This window comes from Hemibagrus wyckioides, linkage group LG07 (assembly GCF_019097595.1).
Source record: "Hemibagrus wyckioides isolate EC202008001 linkage group LG07, SWU_Hwy_1.0, whole genome shotgun sequence".
NCBI classification, from domain to species: domain Eukaryota; kingdom Metazoa; phylum Chordata; class Actinopteri; order Siluriformes; family Bagridae; genus Hemibagrus; species Hemibagrus wyckioides.
In genome coordinates, this window is record NC_080716.1 from 25,287,401 (window position 1) to 25,303,597 (window position 16,197).

A 16,197-nucleotide genomic window follows, 5' to 3' on the forward strand; every position below is an offset into this window, starting at 1 on the left:
TGTGTGTGTGTGTGTGTCTGTGTGTGTGTGTGTGTGTGTGTGTGTCTGTGTGTGTGTGTCTTTGTCTGTGTGTGTGTGTCTGTGTGTGTGTGTGTCTGTGTGTGTGTCTTTGTCTGTGTGTGTGTGTCTGTGTGTGTGTGTCTGTGTGTGTGTGTGTGTGTGTCTGTGTGTGTGTGTCTTTGTGTGTGTGTGTGTGTGTGTGTGTCTGTGTGTCTGTGTGTGTGTCTGTGTGTGTGTCTGTGTGTGTGTCTTTGTCTGTGTGTGTGTGTGTGTGTGTGTCTGTGTGTGTGTGTGTCTTTGTCTGTGTGTGTGTGTGTGTGTCTGTGTGTGTGTCTGTGTGTGTGTGTGTGTGTGTCTGTGTGTGTGTGTCTTTGTGTGTGTGTGTGTGTGTGTGTCTGTGTGTCTGTGTGTGTGTGTGTGTGTGTCTGTGTGTGTGTGTGTGTGTGTGTGTGTCTGTGTGTGTGTGAAATCACAGAAAGAGACATTGAAAAGCTTTGAAACTAAAGCACATGTCCTTGATACTAGATTATTTTATCATCTGCCAGTAAGCTACATATTTCTGAAGGTACATTAACAGTGTTTGTACTAAAGGAAATGAAAATAGACCTGTACAGAGCTTTCTTTTAAACTCATTGACATCTATCTATCTATCTATCTATCTATCTATCTATCTATCTATCTATCTATCTATCTATCTATCTATCTATCTATCTATCTATCTATCTGTCTTTCTTCTATACTTTATGTGGCTAATTCTTTCTTTCTTTCTTTCTTTCTTTCTTTCTTTCTTTCTTTCTTTCTTTCTTTCTTTCTTTCTATCTATCTATCTATCTATCTATCTATCTATCTTTTAAAAGCAATAACAGAAAGAGACGTTGAAAAAGCTTGAAACTAGAGTACATGTCCTTGAAGCTATAACATTTTATCATGTGCCAATAAACTTCATATTGAGTTGGACAGAAGTGAAATACCATTCCACTGAACAGTGGAACACGGGAAGTAAATACAGCTTGTCTTCACTTCTTTTATTTCCTGAATTGGATCTTTCTTTCTTTTCCTTCAGTGTATAGTCCATCAGTCCTTCTGTCTGTTAAAGACATATTCTCTCTACAACGACAGACACCCAGGAAGGACATTAAAAATAAATAAATACACCGAACATCTCTCACTCCACCGCGGCCAGATGCCACGAGGTCATGAAGGTAAACATGAGCTGAAGTTTCAGAAGTTTAGCACAGGGATCAATTCGATGGTTGCCAGAGGCGGATAGTGACTCTGAAACATTGACGTGTGTTTAGATCCAGCCCTCTGTAACTTGTCGTTATCCAGCTGCTTCATCTTAGCCGAGGTGGATTTTCTGTGGATGTGAGAAAATCTCTCTGCCTATCCTCCTAACCCGAAAATACATATTCGATGTGACACTAATTCCAGGTTTTGCATACAGGCGGACTGGGTGGATGGATAAGTTCAGGCACACAATAAGTATCAGGTTTCTTTAACGTAAATTCCAATTAAATCCAGATGCTTTCTGTCTTTCTATTTGTCCTTTCGTGGCAGCAGGCTGGATTTCATCTCAAAGATCAAGACACTAACATGCTCATGTTGGTCGCTTTAGTATTCAAGATAGAGGTTTTCATTTACACATTCGGGGCAATTTTATTTCAGCTATATTCATCTTACAACAAAGCAAATCCTGGCACTGTATAATCATGCGTCTTAACTATGAAAGGATTAAGTAAGGCCTGATTTCTTTTCATTTCTTGTGAGCTACAGCTGATGAGTAAGGAATAAAACCTTTGAGTGTAAGGGGAAAATCATCCTGTTTTAAAATCAATAAAACAAAGAAGAATAAAACACAGCTTGTCATGATAGGAAGAAACCTAGAGGTCGAGGAAAACTTCCCCACTGTTATAAAGACTCCTTCCACAAATATTATAAATATTTTACCTTCAGACAAAGCTGAATGATTAGAGATCTTTCTTTCTTAAATAACCACACACTTAATAGTAGCTTTACATTATGTGGAATTTCTGCCACAGAAGTCAGAAAGAAACCCTTCTGACCAATCAGAGCCAAGAATTCGGTTTTTATTCCCCCAAACCCATAAAATATAAAATAGTTGTATCTCCAGATCTTTTCTGTCATGGCGATTAAAACAACACGCTGTGGAAAAGAGGAAAGTCTGATACAGTCATGACTTAATTGTGCAGCCTAAGAGCAAATCAATAAAAGCACTCACACACAAAGGATATCTAATGATGGAGCCGAGAGACAAGAGCAGCAAGACAAGAGCTCTGATGGCTGTGTGGCACCTGTTGCCAGGTAACGGCTGACGGGCATCTTGAGCTCCTTATCTTGCAGGAGGAGGCGGCCGATGGCACTCAAGGTCAGGAACAGAATCACGAGTGGCGACATAATGCGAGCTCTTGAGTTCCGTCTGAAGAAGTGGAGAGGCCGGAGAGTGAAAACATGCTTCACACTCGAAGATTAAAATCACACTGCTGCCTGCCTGTGTACCGGAAAAAAAGAAAAAAAGAAAAACTCTGACCTTTTCAGCGCTTCGAGGCTGCCTGGTGAGAATTTAGAATCGCCTGGAATACGAAGCTGCTATGGCATTATGGGTAGGCATATCTTGGCCATGCAATCATGCTCAGCAATCGTGTCTCTTTAAGTGCAGCCTATATGTCAAGAGCAATATAAACAAGCACTCGGTCTCATATAAACAGTGTTGGCAAAGTATGTGACAAACATAGTCCAAACATTTAGGATTTCGACTTTTAACACACATGACCTCATCCTCTGCCACCTTGATCCCCGAGCCCACCAGCTCTCACTCTGTTTTATAAACCCTGGGTCTGGCGTAGCATTGATTTTCATAGCTCTCTGATTATCTCCATATGGTCCTCGCTGCTTTTCATATTTTCTTTTTCCCACCTAATGGTCTATTTTGTTCGGCATACCCTCTTGCTGTGCATCCGAAACAGTGGCATAAGTAAATTAGCTATGAATAAGCGCTAGTGGGAACCCTCCATTAATCCGAGACACCCTGCTGGCCGATAGCTGTGAACTTCCCTCCCGATCCCATGGCGCCGAATTAGGCTGAAGAATAAGACACAGAGAAAGCCCTTGTCAGGCTCCAATTATTTGCAAAGCGACATGTATTTGATTACAAATTATGTGCAGCCGATTTACCCTCGCAATTAGCTGTGCAGTTTTTCCCCATCCGGCTCCGACAAGGTACAAGATCTAAGGCATTAATGCAGGTTCGCTGATTGAGACCAACGCTGCTCTGATATCGTGCCAGTGAGACTGTAAGGCGCTCACAGCTCTGTACAGTTCTTATCATTTACTGTTGCGTTTCCAACACACAAGATTCTGCTGACCGGCTGATTGTTGTATCTGTTGTAAGGAATTCTTTCTAATCTCCATTTCCAGCATCTGTAGTGTACATGTGATTAAAAAAAAAAAAAATCTGACTCATACTGGAGAGAAAATCTGTTTACTCAGAAAAATACTTACAATGGATGTCTAATGGCAGTTGTTAAGTCTGTCAGCAAACATTTTAAGTGAAAAGAAATAATTTGATGCTTTTATGAATGCTGTGCTCAAACTAATTGAATAAGTTCAAAGTATAATTTGTCCTTATTGATGGAAGGATTTCTGGTTATTTGTTACCAACCAACACAAAAGCACCTCAGTTTAAACCTGACAATTAGCGCGTTATTATTAATAATAACAAATATGAATTAAAACTAATTCACATAATGATAATAATTTTTCATAGGTATCTCATGCTCTCTCTCTCTCTCTCTCTCTTTCTGTATGGTTTTTCCAATAAAAATGACAGCAAGGATTAAATGGAAATGCTGAAGTGTGTTGAAGAATTCCCTTTTTCTTGAAACACAAAGTTATTGAGGTTGTGCGAGTTTCCATCTCAGGTATGAGATCAAGTGTGTCTTAATTATTACCCGTTCATGTACCGGTATAATATAAACGTACATATATCTGAATATCTGTAATTATGGTTAGCCGAGAAGCTGTAGCTTGTCTGGGCCTGTATTCTTTCAATCCTCATTTATTCATGCTTTTCCTCTATACAGCAGGTAAGTTAGGGTTAATTTTATTTTTTTTAAATTTTTTATAGCTGTTTTTTAAGGTTGTGACTGACCCTGAAGAAATTGTTCTCAAAAAATAAAAATAAATAAATAAAAACAATCTGGTTAATATTATTTGTGGTTCAGTCTCATATTTCGGGTCTGGACTTGAAGAACAATAAAGTTTGGGGATGCAACATGGTTAAAAAGAAAAAAGAAGAAAAAATAGTGGTTTGTTTGTGCCTTAAAGCTGTGTTGTTTTGGTGACTAGAAAATTGTCCGGTTGACAGATTTCACATCTCGAAAAAGTAGTTATAGAGGTGTTTTCTTGAGGTTTCTACATGGGAAAATGTCCTCACAAATTGCAAAATCTTCTTCTTTATTGCAAAGACACCAAAGGGTGGACCTGGTTAAGAAAGGTGATGACAGCAGTGTTCCAGCAGAAGAGACAGGTGCCAATTTATAAAGGACAGCATATGCTGAAATCAGCACCATACAATGGATAGGACATCAGAGCACCATTCACACACACATTTACAGACTTATTACACCCTGGGGCTGTTCAGGCAAGACCCCGGGGCAAGGCACCTACTAGCATGTTTATGGGAGGTGCGAGTAAACAAGACAACCCAAAGAAAACCCCACATGAAGATAAGGAGAACCACACACTGTGTAACCCAAGCTCCCAGGCTTCAAAACTCATGACTATGGAAGTGTGAAAATTCAAGTGCCTCTATTCCATGCTGTTGAATCTAAAAGTGCTGACTCTTAAAGAGATAGATTTAAAGGTCTGTGTGGAGGCGAGGGTGAGTTTGAGTGCTGCTTTTAAATGGAGGGCGGAGCTGGGAAAGGTGATCAACACCTGTGCAGGATTCACTAACATGTTCTGTTCTTCAGGGAGCAACATCAAGAATAAAAGGAGGAGAGCTGAAAGCCAAGGGCTTAAGGAATCCGAGTGTGTGTGTGTGTGAGAGCTTATGAGAATGAGCCAAAATTGCTGAAAAGTAAAAGTAGTAAAAGATCCTGTTTAAGTTATCCCAAGCCTCTCTGCTATCTCCTCATTTCCGACCCCATTGTGAAAGTGTCACGCTTCAGCCAAAACCTGGGGAGACTGAGGAAGATCTACTGGCATGGAGTCCTCACCCCTCATGGAGATCATCAAGGCTTTCTCATGCAACCACCAGATGGAACACCTGGCCATCCTTGAGCTGTGCATGGAGCTGGAGCAGTGCTTCCTGTCTTTGTCTGAGCTCAGGCAGAGGTCCAGTGGGTACTTCAGCAGCAATCCTGATGACCATTTGCCTCATCATGCTTTCTAAAAAGGAACCACAGGGTGACCTGAAAGCTTTTTTTTCTGAAAACTCTTCAAGCATGCAGTGGAAGCACAGGGCTGGCCAGACTTGCAGTGGGCGGTCAGTTTGCGGCCAAAACTTTCAGGGAAAAGCATCAAACCCAAGTAAGAGCAAATTAATATCTGCACCTTTGGCTACGAACAGAAGTTCCTTGAGAGGTTGAGAGATATTTACCTTTTCTGTTCTTACTAACTCTCCTCCAGTGCCTCCACACTTCTACCCATAGTTTAGTCCTCTTTTTAGTTTACTTTAACTGTTTTGCATTGACCAAGAAAATGTGTGGTCTTTATTAGTTCAGTGAAAACCACAAGCCACTCTGCCTATGAACTGGTAACTAAAGCTTATAGACAACATTTAGGTCCCATGTGAAAACTGCCAGCCAGCCGAGCAGTTGCATTTGCTTGCAGAAAGGGCTCTTTGTTTGATAAATGGCGTGCTGTATCTAAAGCGAATGATTTTGAGCAACTCTGTGAATTGATTTTATTAGAGGCTTTTAAAGACTGCTTGGCTGATAAACTTGTTATAGATTTAACTGAACAGAAAATCTGTTCTCTCACAGAAGCAGCCATGCCGGCCAATGAATTTGTTTTAATGCCTTTTCATTAATGGTGCGCTCTAAGCGGTCACCAATCCCAATAGAGCGCCAGTGTGACTGCATATTAGTGCCCCTTCAAAATCAGAGTTAACAACTACATCATGTACACAAAAGACTTTCCATGTTGGCTTTCACTGTTATAAACCTCATACCTCCTTGTGTAGCCTGGAAAAAGAAGCAAAATACAAAGCGCTGGATTTGTGCAAATGGCTCCCAGCTTTAATAAGGATCATCCTAGATCTATGTACCATGATATATTTGAAGCCTGGGTGTCGTTAGCTTTGGAAGAATAGAAGCCAGTCACTATTTTACATGACACTAGTCTGGCACAGTCCTTCGTTCTCGAGCAGGCACCATTTTTCACAGTTGTAGATCTTTTGTTATTGGCTCGGGGAATTGTCTAGAATTGTGTATAAATTCCTTTACACGCTATACATTTGAAATATGCTTCGGGCTTCAGGTTTGTCAAAGCAGCTATATGCTCACAGTTACGACTCGTAGACGTGTCCTTCATCTCGGAGAATGATTTGTCTGGTGTGAAGTGAGTGACACACCAGAAATTGGATGCGATGCTCCGGACTGTTCGGTATGTTTCCTGAATGTGTGATGATGCATGCTCTGGATTTTAAAAGGGGGATGATCCAGTGGGTCTCTCAGAGAGTTTCATGGCTGTGTTTCCGAACGCTCGAAATCCTTTTACTTATTTATGTTATCTGTTTTCTATGATGCACTGACACTGAGTGAAGTGCAAGAGAGTCCTCTACACTTGAGAGCACTTTGTTAAGGGATAAAAAGCTAATTCCTTCTAAAAGTAGCATCCCTAGTCATAGTGTAGCTTGTCTTTTTTTGATGTGCATAAAAGGACACCATTTCAAGCTATGGATATAGGGTTGAATTAAGCTTATTCATTTTTGTTAATGACTAGCAATAGATCCAGTGTGTGATCATGTATTTTGCAAGATTTTATTTTCACCAATGGTACTACAAAGCTCCGTAAACTTGCATGCTGAGGAAATGTCTGTTTGTGACTCCAGGTTTTTTATTTTTATTTTTTGCAGTACACAGTTTCACCGTTTGGTTTGTAGAATATCCCCCAACTTCATATTCAATTTTTATACACTATGACATGTAGGGAAACGCTTTTTACAACTGTCCTTGATATAAAATAGAGCCAATAACACTAAGGTAAAAGAAAAAAAGATAGGATACAATGAAAATAAATACAACATATAGGGTATATAGGGAAATATGGTGGAAAATTGAAATAGAAATAGAAATATATAAAAAATAGAAAAGGTCGTATGTGAATACAGTGATTGTACTTATAATTGAATCTGACTATAGTATAGTGATATGGTATCAGTATGAATATGGAATGTTATATATATTGTTATAAAGTGCAGGAAGTGCAAACTTGAACTAGAGTGTGTAACTGTGAAAAAGTCTGGCTGAGGCAGTGAACAAAACTGTTGGTTAGTTGTTGATGCTTATTTGGATGATGTGGTAGGAAGCTTACATGCTAACTCTAACCCTAACCTGTCAAGGCTGCTTCTCAAATTCTGACCCTAGACAAGTATGATTTTGGGAAAACTTATCTAGTGATCTGTTTGGGTAGGGCGGTGCATCTTGAAGATGATAATATTTCTGCTATTGTAAGCTTACAACCCAGAAAGATCTGAGATGGGTTTTGGAAAAAGAGACTTTTTTTTTCTTTTCTTTTTTTTTTTTTTACAGATTTACTGAGTATATATCATCATTTAGGTCAGAGTTCCAGGTTGCTCACTCAGGGCTTTTCTTTGCACTTTATCTGTTTATTCTGGTCCTCAGCTATTTAATTTGGAGATAGATGCAAGTGTTTCTACAAGAAGGCTAGGATGGATTTGACCACCCTGATTGTTATTTCTCCATTAAAGATAAATCAGATAAATTTGAGTGGAATTGATAATGAGACTGTTTTTGGCTTTGTAACATTTCAAAGTGTATCCTGGCTCAAGTTCTGCATGCCAATGATTGGACCGGTGGGGAAAGCATACGAGATTAAACAGAAATGGCAGCATGCCTCTTGGCTCCTCTTTCTTCTCAGATATATTATAATAATCAGAAGTATGTGGACATTTTGGCTAACGCTCTTATCTAGAACGACTTACATTTATCTCATTTATATAACTGAGCAATCGAGGGTCGAGGCTTTGCACAGGGATGGCAGCTTGTTGTTCCTGGGATTTGAACTCATAAGTAGGCTTATGCCTTAACCACTGAGCTACAACATCCCTACATTAGACAGTCACACTCTAAGCCGAAAGTACACACTTGTACATGATGCCTTTCTTTTAATGACGTAACATTAAAAGTTATCTTCACTGGAACTAAGTGGCTCAATTTCTATAATTATAATTTCTATATATAATTTCTGTATATTTCTTATTCCGCACATTTATATATATCTGTAAATTTACATTAATTTATATATTCTATGCACAATATCCATCCTTGCTCACTTTATACTGTATATATATATATATATATATATATATATTTGTAAATCCAATCTATATATAGCTTTTATTTATATATATATATATATATATATCTGTATATATGTTCATATTGCACTGCTAACTTGCACTTCTGGTTAGATGCTAACTGCATTTCGTTGCCTTGTAACTATGTGCAATGACAGTAAAGTTGAATCGAATCTAATCTAATCTAATCTAATCTAATCTAATCTAATCTAATCTAATCTAATCTAATCTAATCTAATCTAATCTAATCTAATCTAATCTAATCTAATCTATAGATGTTTAGCTTAATTGATGGTATTAAGTCTTACTCCCAATAACATAATGCTAGTTTGATGGCTATAGGATTAATGCCATTACCAGTATTACTCCTCAATTAACAAGGGTGTGTTGAGGAATAGATAATTAAATGATGCTTAGTGTTGAATTATTACCAGAATTCGACATAATATTTCTCCCTAATCTTTATCTATAATTATCTATAAATATAATCAAAGTTTTGAGGTAGTCAGTAAACATTAATGTTTAATCATTTAATCTGTTCAATTTGTCTTTTTAGAGATGGTAGTACTTATTTATAGTTATAGAAACATAGTTACAAGCTGTAAATGTCCTGGGCTTGTACATACACATGAATACCAGTGCATGGTTCCATTTGCATAAAGCAATCATGTATTTTAAAGAACACCTGCTGTTCTAAGGAAGTTTAAAAGCAACAGGACTTTTTTTTTTCCTCCACAGAAAATAGACTGGACTTTCCCTTTAATGTGAAGTGCTACGCAAATATAAATAGCATGCAGAATAAACTGTGACTTCCTGTCCATATTGTAAAACATTAGAAAACATAATGACTCATGTCCGATAGATAAATGACCCATAAGAAGCCTGGGGCGTTTTTCTTCTCTGTGAATTACTTGTCGACTCGGATGGCTCCCTCCTCTGCTCCCATTCCTCCATCGGAGTGCAAGCATAGCGTATACGCTACATTAGAAGTCTACACCTTCATTAATAGAAGGATTGGTGAGCGTCATGCGTCAAGTGCAGCCGTCTTTGCCCTGTAATTATACACAAAAGGAGTCGGTGGGATGAAAAGCTGCAGTGCTTAATCACTGGGAGCAGAAAATGTGAGACGTTACTGTGACAAGAGGCTAGTCGTAGCTGAGTTATTAACACCGCAATCAGGAATCTCTGAAGGATCGACGCAAGATTCAAGACTTAAAATAAACGTTTGAAAGAGAGCAGAAAAGAAGATCGTTCACCCCGCTGGTTCCCAGCTCTTGATCTCGGACCAGCAGCTGAGCAGTTACAGTCAGGTCCGAACCTGCTGAGTACAATGGCAAAAAACTGCTTTATTTCATCTATTTCATCTATTTCATCATTCAACTCCATTCTGCACATTGCTGCCATATGCTACCAGACCGTTCTTCAAAACAACAAAAAAACCCTGAATGGCTTTATTAAATCATCCAAATGTACTTTGATTAAACCGTGTAGTGTTTGAATGTCACTCAGAGGCAGCACACAGGTATATAGCTTGAATGAATTCTCTTTTCCAAGTGAAATATATGTGAAAGCACATAGTTTTAGTTGAAAAAGAAAGAGTGTGGGGATTTAACTGTGATGTGCAGCTCTGCATTAAGTGTTTTAACACACACCTTTTGAGTTCTCTTGCTGATTGCTGATATATTGTGTAATTGTTACAGATGGTGTAGATTTGGTTTAATTCCATGCTATTGAACAAACGTTTGAAAATGAATAAAGATAAATGCTTCAGTTAGTTATTGAAGAAATGAATTTGTTATATATATATATATATATATATATATATATATATATATATATATATATATATATATATATATATATATATATATATATATAATAAATGATAAATTATTATTATAATAAAAAAAAAAGAGACCACTGCCCAATCTCCAGATTTGAACCCTACTGAAAACCTCTGGAATGTCATGAAGAGGAAGATGGATGGTCACAAACCATCAAGCAAAGCTGATGGCTGATGTTTGCTTTTTTGCAAAAAGAGTGGTATAAAGTTCCCCAATAGCAATGTGAGAAACTGGTGGAGAGCATGGAGCCAAAACACATGCAAATCAGGGTTATTCCACCAAATACTGATTTCTTAATGTTATTTAGCCAAAGCATTAACACAATTTGTTTACAAATTGTTTGCATTTTGTTTTATTTGAGTTATTAAAGCTCTGCAAATACTGCATGATCTTGGGTTATTTTGATTTCATTTTTTTTTTTAATTTTTTTTAAATAATTTTTTTTTAAAATGTATTTTATTATATGCATTGCATACCCACAGTACCACAAATGAAATGAAATAATTTTTAGAATTTTTTAAAAACATTTTTTAAACATTTTGTCATATTAACAAAACACCAGCATGCTGGGTTAATGCTAATGTATTTTTTATAATTTCCCATGATTAAAAATAAACAGAATGTACTGTAGCTACACTGCCTTCATTCATTTCAGCTTGTGGAGGAAGAGCCAGTTTCAAGAAGACGTGCTGAAAATTCTGACCTGATGCCAGCTCTGAGAGGTTTATGTGGTTAATGTAGATAACATCACTTTGTTTTTCACTGCTAATTAAATCATGTATGTTAAAAATTATTTCTTTAAAATGTGTTTCTTTATTCACTGAGATGTTCACAAAATAACGTTCTCGTGCACACACACACACACACACAACCCTCTGTACTGTGTATTTATTCACACCTGACCTTGACTTTATCATATAGAGGGAGGAAACAGCCGAGCAGCCGTTACGGCAATAAAATAGAAACATGAAGTGGTAGCGAGAAAAGTGTGTCAGAGTTCACAAATACGTATTCAAACACTGAATCGACTGACTTTCATTCATTTAACCTGTAAAAATCACAACATATTAGTCGATTATTCAGCTTACAGCATTATCCAGTGAATACCGCACAGCTAAAAGAGGAGTGTGTATTTACAAGAGCGTGGTATTGCTCAGAATAGTGTTAACATTTGTTAACAATCATTAATTAAACCCCAGGGTCAAAAATCTTCATATCTCACATTGTATAAACACACAGCTTATTGGTTTATTTCATGACCAAAACACAACCATCTCAAAATGATTCAAAATCAAGGACTAAAACTCGGACAAAGAGGCAAAAAAAGGGTAATTGTAAAGGGCAAAATAAAATAGCAAAACTTGTGCCATTACAGCAGGTGTGCACCGTGATGTGTGTTAAAGACAAAATAAACCATTTTTCAAGCACAAACTACAAACTGTATTTAAAATAAAAAACAGATTTCATTTTAGAGAAGTGTTCAGTTCAATAAATAAATAAATAAATATATAAAAACAGAAATAAGAAAGAAATAAAGCTAAGAAAATACTAACTATTATATTACTATTAAATTAAATTACTATTATTTACCTATTATTTTAAAATAAATAGATAAATAAATAATAATAAATAATTATTTAAAAGACAAGCTTTTCTCCTTTTCTGCCAAATGTAAATAATAGAAAAATATTATTAGAAAATTGACGCCATTATGAAATAGACAATAAATTCAGTGAGTGTCTGAAGTCTTCTTTGGCATTAAGATCATTAAAATAAACAAATAAATAAATAGAAATCAGCTAATTCAGGATATAATGTTCTGTTGACCCATTTTACTCTTTTCATTTAGCCAAATATACAATTTATTACCTAGTCAACCTCATCTTACCTCGTACTCATTTGATTTTAAGAACGTTTCATCAGCATGTTAACATGTTAAACGTTTGCGTGTTGGCTGTAGAGATCAGTTTATTGTTGGAAGGATATGAGGCTGTAAACAAGGCTGTCTATAATACACCAGAGTCAGGAAAAGCTTAAGGATTCATGTGCAGGAGGTTTGATAAATAAAAATCCATAGAGTCAAAAGTCATAGAGATGAAGGTCGAAAACACATCACGAGAAACACGATCATGATCCAAAAAGACAAAACAAATAAATACCTCAGAACTTACAAGCTCTGGAGAGTTGGCAAGACTTCACAAAGATTATTGGTTTTATGTGGAATATAAACAGGAAGTGCTTCTCGAGTAGATCAGTCATCTGAGGAGATTTCTGATGCCTCTGCTGGCAGGGAGGTGTAATATCCTCAATTTATGGAATGATGAAAAACTTTAAAGATTACATGGGAAAATTTATTTCGAATACATTAATTTAATTTATTAATTTTTAATTAAGATGATTATGGTGATAATACGTCAGGTGTGAGGAGTGGAAGTGAAAGAATTGACCATTATTTTGTGTTTAGAATGTCAAAATAAAAATAATTGAATATAAATATTTGAGTAAACTGATTATTAATACAATGTGTTCAGTTTGTTTGTTTATTTATTTACTTAATATTATTAATTTTATTTTATTTTATTTTATTTTATTTTATTTTATTTTATTTTATTTTATTTTATTTTATTTTATTTATTTTTTTTTAGACAGATAAAGGGTTTTACATTCCTACAGGATTTTACTTCTGTCTCTTTTTCCTCTTTTTGAGGAAAACACTCCCTTGTCAGGGTCTACAAAGAAATCGGAATAGTTCTGGCAGAGAAGAAAAAACAGTTCAAGACGCATTAAAGTTGTGAGTTTTAACCTCGCCTTTGAGTGTTTCATGTTACCATTTCAGTGAAAAACAAAAGATCTATGAATTAAAAAAAAAAACTTTTTAATGTTTTGGTTTAAAACCAAAATATCCGTGTCAGTTTTAATGCATTTCTCTGTGAATTACAGCAAGCAACACTTAATGTTTTCTTTTTTCCCCTTTTTTGATAAATGCTGTAATAACAGCTGTTGGCAGCCGACTCTGGCTTTTTCGTCGCTCCTGCGGTCGTCTTATAAAGATCACACACTGAACCTTTGTGTCCTGACAACCGCTGATTAAGCCCTCAGCGACCCAACTCTGCCTCGGTGACACTGATTCATTTTGATTGCAAATGCGTGGTGTAGTTAAGCCGGCTGCTTAAACGTGCTGACTGTCTTCTGTTTCTTCTCCTTCTCTGCTTTCTGGAGAACTCATCTACTGGCCTCGCTATCACCTAGTGTGACACACAAAGACCTCCAAACCGTCGACGGCTACGGATTTGCACGGAACAATCGGACATGGAGAATCCATTCAGTATGTCCTCCGGCTAAAGTGGACGTTTTTCAACCGCTTCCCCTTAGGGGATTTTTCAAAACGTAAGAAGATGGCGCTTGTTCACACGAGGGGTTTCCCGTAACGTCTGAGCTCAACTCGTCTGTCTCTTCCCTCGTTCGGCTTTACGGACCCAAAAAATCAAAATCCATCATGTGTTGTGGCGTGATTTCATCGCATATTTCATCATGAGTGATAGATTCCAGCATATTTCATTTCGCTCACTTTCTTTTCACTGAAATAAGGGATTAATAGAAATAGTTTTGATTTGCTTTATAGTCCTGAGGGACTGCTTTTCCAATAAGAGTATAAAGAAAATGATCCATCTGCTGCACTTCACTGTTTTTTCCCTAATGAGAATAGCAGATCTACAAGGGCTGGAGGCCAGGACACACTCGTATATTCCCTCTCTCTCTCTCTCTCTCTCTCTCACACACACACACACACACACACACTCAGGGTCATCCCTGTACATACAGATACACTTCAAATCTCAAAACCTCTATTGACACAGACACATGACAATTTGCATTGCATTACATACAGATACACTCAGATGCCTAAAATTGTATCACACACACACACACACACACACAAGACACATTACACACCTGAAGAGTCATCCCTGTGCATATAGATACACTTCAAATCTCAAAACACCTACTGACACAAACATATGACAATTTGCACATATTTAGAGTGAGTCAAAAAATTTACAGATACACTCAAAACACTCTATCACACACACACACACACACCTGTGCATATAGATACACTTTAAATCTCAACATTTCTACACACATGACAATTTGCACATATTTACAGGTGAATATCTCAGATGCCTAAAAATCTCTCTCTTACACACACACACACACACACACACACACACACACATACACACACACACACATGACAATCTGCACACATTAAAATCACACCTTTTACATACAGATACACTTTCAAATCTCAAACTTTCTACTAAAACACACACACACACACACACACACCCCTGTGCATAAGGATAGACTTCAAATCTAAAAACTCCTACACACACACACACCAATTTGCACACATTCAGAGTCACCCCTGTGCATACAGATACACTTAAAATCTCAAATCTTCTACCGACACACACGCATGACAATTTGCACATATTTAAAGTTGAATATCTCAGATGCCTAAAAATCTCTCTCTTACACACACACACACACACAAATTTGCAAACATTTAAAGTCACCGCTTTACATACAGATATACTTCAAATCTCAAACTTCCGACTGACACACACACACACACACACACACACACACTAATTTGCACAAATTTAGAGTCACCGCTGTACATACAGATACACTTCAAACCCCAAACCTCCCACTGATACACACACACAACAATTTGCACATATTTGGAGTCGTCCTCGTACACGCAGGTACACTCAAATGCTAAAAACTTCCACTCCCACACACACACACACACACACACACACTTGCTGGCACGCACACAGATGCTTAAGATCAAACACACTCCACGGTGACCTAGATAAAAAGGCAGCTCACCCGGGGCAGAGAGCTCGAGCTGCCCCTCAGGCATCTGCTGTATGCTGTAAAGAGGTCAAAGCAGCGACTGTGGGGCATTTAATATTCCTTGTTCTCCTCACTCAGTGTGTTCACTCGCTTTCCAACAGCTCCACGCATCTCCTTTCACTTGGAGATAAAACAGTGAAACGCGAGAGCAGCGAGAGCAGTGAGAGAGTGTGCAGCTCTCCGGAGGCCAGTGCTGACATTGCTGTGTTCGACCTCGAGGCTGAAATCAGTCTGATAACACACAGATCACGAGCCATCGCTTAATACCTGCGACTCTGACAAAGCAGGAGATCCCACGCAAATCCACTAATAATAATAATATTACAATACAGATGAAAATACACATATGCATATTGACAGATTAAAATAGAATAAATAAATAAATAAATATATGTGATAAATATATGTATATAAAAATATGTGCAGCTTGTAAAATGAACATTATAAGAAGAAAGAAAGAAAGAAAGAAAGAAAGAAAGAAAGAAAGAAAGAAAGAAAGAAAGTACATATAAATACACCTATATATTTACAGCTTGTGAAAATAAATAAATAAGTAAATAAATAAATAAAGCTTGTAAAAATGAAAGAAAGAAAGAAAGAAAGAAAGAAAGAAAGAAAGAAAGAAAGAAAGAAAGAAAGAAAGAAAGAAAGAAATTTTAAAAAGCATATATAAATACAACTATACATATTTACAGCTTGTACAAATAAAAAGAATAAAACATATAAAATATAAAATAAAATAAAATAAAATAAAATAAAATAAAATAAAATAAAATAAAATAAAATAAAATAAAATAAAATAAAATAAAATAAAATAAAGACCTGTCCAGGGTGTACCCCTGCCTTTTGCCCAATGTGTGCTGC

At 36.9% G+C, this 16,197-nt stretch overlaps 1 long non-coding RNA gene across 1 annotated transcript in view; it reads right to left on the minus strand.

Annotated features, from left to right (window-relative positions):
• The window catches only part of LOC131355704 (uncharacterized), a 65,513-nt gene extending 50,009 nt beyond the window's left edge, over positions 1-15,504 (minus strand). The window contains exon 1 of the long non-coding RNA XR_009204901.1: positions 15,307-15,504. This is a non-coding gene — a long non-coding RNA (uncharacterized LOC131355704). The remainder of the gene's footprint in view (positions 1-15,306) is intronic.
• Between the last annotated feature and the right edge of the window lie 693 nt (positions 15,505-16,197).